General features: G+C 40.6%; 1 pseudogene; it reads left to right on the plus strand.

Annotated features, from left to right (window-relative positions):
* On the plus strand, positions 1-1,216 carry LOC115990755 (annotated as a pseudogene).
* The last annotated feature ends 1,307 nt before the right edge of the window (positions 1,217-2,523 follow it).

Raw genomic sequence — 2,523 nt, forward strand, 5'->3', positions numbered from 1 at the left:
ATGCCAGTAAAACGAGCACAGGCTGCTGGGAATCGTACTGAGACTGCGAAAGAACTTAAGAAGATGATAGCTTTCAACACTTCAGTGGTGACTGAATTGGTGGCAGATATAAAAGGGAGTCAACTGATACCTCATCAGAAGAACCTGTAAAGGAGGAAGCCAAACAAGTTGAAGAAAAACGATTTGAAGAGGATGAGGAATGGGAATCTATTCAGTCGCTTAGGAAAATACAACCTGGCAAGGAACTTGCTGCAAAGTTGGGGAAGCCTGGCCAGACAGAAATAACTCTCAAAGATGACCTTCCAGAGAGAGAGAGGACTGACCTTTACAAGACATACCTGCTCTATTGCCTTACTGGTGAAGTGACCAAGATTCCCTTTTTGGTGCTGAGATAACTACAAAAAAGGATGATTCTGAGTTTGTTCTGCTAAATCAGCTTGGTGGAATCCTGGGTGTGGGTGCTAATGAGATAGTGGAAGTACATAGGAGCCTAGCTGAGCAGGCTCTTAGGCAACAAGCAGAGGTGATTTTAGCGGACGGACAGTTGACAAAAGGCAGAGTAGAGCAGCTTGATGAGTTGCAGAAGCAAGTTGGCTTGCCTCCACAATATGCGCAGAAGATAATAAAGAGTATAACCACTATGAAAATGGCAGCTGCCATTGAAACAGCTGTAGGTCAAGGAAGGCTTACGATAAAGCAGATAAGAGAACTTAAAGGAGCAGGTGTTGAATTAGATAGCATGATATCTGAGAGCTTGCGAGAGAACCTCTTCAAAAAAACTGTGGATGACATTTTTTCATCAGGCACTGGAGAGTTCGATGAGGAGGAAGTCTATGAAAAAAATCCCATCAGATCTCAGCATCAATGCTGATAAGGCAAAACGTGTTGTTATTCAGCTTGCACAAAGTAGATTATCAAACTCTTTGATTCAGGCCGTGTCCCTGCTAAGGCAGAGAAATCAAAAAGGAGTGGTTTCTTCTCTCAATGACTTATTGGCTTGTGACAAAGCTGTACCTGCCACGCCTGTGTCATGGGAGATGCCAGAGGAGCTAGCCGATCTTTATACTATATACCTCAAGAGTGAGACAGCACCAGAGAAACTGTTTCGGCTGCAGTTTCTGTTGGGGATAGATGATTCAATGGCAGCTGCTCTCCAGGAGATGGGGGATAGAAATGGTCCTGTTGGTGTAGAAGAAGAGAATTTTGTATTTTGAGTGTGGTACAGACACATTTAAGGGGCAATTGGCTCATTTTATCAGTCTGTTTACCCATTAAAATGGGGCAATTGGGTGGGTTTGGAGTGAGCATAATTGGATTGGATATATAAAACTCATTTACCCATTAAAACTCATTTAACTAATTGCTTCTAATCCAAATCCAACCCAACCCAATTATTATAGGTAAACCCCAACTCATCCAATTATCAAAATTACCAAAATGCCATTAATGTAAAAACTCCAACAATTTCTTGGATTCCTTTTCCACTCTCTCAAAGTTATCAGTTTTTTATTGGGAAAATTTGTATAGTTTCCATCAAACCAAACATAATCGAATCAAAAGAAAATAAAAATAAAAATAAAATTGACTTGCTCTTCAACATCATGTTAGAGGTGACAACGAATTTCATGCCAGCGAGATTTTCAATGATGAGATTGTTGCAGAAACTAATTAGACTGACGATCAAACCGATCAAAAAGCAAAAAACAAAGAAAAAACTTTTCTTTACAATGGCTTGAGTTGCGAAAAAAACGACGGTCTCTACTTCTTGCTGTATCAACAACGATCTTTCCTCCTCCTCATCTTCTTCTTCAATTTCTAGAGAGCCTATTGCGGCGGCTACTGCTCCAATCTTGGCCACTGCACCAATGGGGGCTCCTATGTCGGCATCTGCCTCCGCCAATGCCGCCCAAGATTGGACCGTCGCCTCCTCCGCCGATCGCCGAGATGATAAGCCTGCACCTGCCTCCTCCAAAGATTCTCTCAATTTCTTCAAAGATGAGATTTTTGAAACGTTTTTTTTTTCATGTTTTAATTGAGTGAACTTCATTTCTATATATATTTTTGTGTTCTGTATTTTATTTCGTCTTTTTATGAGGTTTTGTGTAGAGAAGAATAGTGAAAGATCAAAGAGAGAGAGAGAAGTGTTTGGAGGCCAAGAAAATGAAGGTAAATAAAAACCCTTAAACACGGAAACTTGAGGTTTTTTTTTTAATGATGGGAAGGGCTGGGTTGAATTTTGGTATATTGTTTTTGGGTTAAATGGGTCTCATTGGGTTTTTAGTTAAAACCCAATAATTACTTGGTCTAATTGGATTGATGTCCATTTAACCCAACTAATAATTGGGTGGGTTTGGGTTCAGTTAGAGTGGGTGGGTTTGGGTGGGCAAATGGGTTTGGCCTTATTTTGCCACCCCTACTGCTACTTGGACAAAGGTAGAGAAAATCATATGTGGTGGTGAAGACAAGAGTTTGACGAAATCAGGGTAGCTAGTTTTCAATGACATCACATGAAATTCAATAGCC

This window comes from Quercus lobata, chromosome 5 (assembly GCF_001633185.2).
Source record: "Quercus lobata isolate SW786 chromosome 5, ValleyOak3.0 Primary Assembly, whole genome shotgun sequence".
Taxonomy (NCBI): Eukaryota; Viridiplantae; Streptophyta; class Magnoliopsida; order Fagales; family Fagaceae; genus Quercus; species Quercus lobata.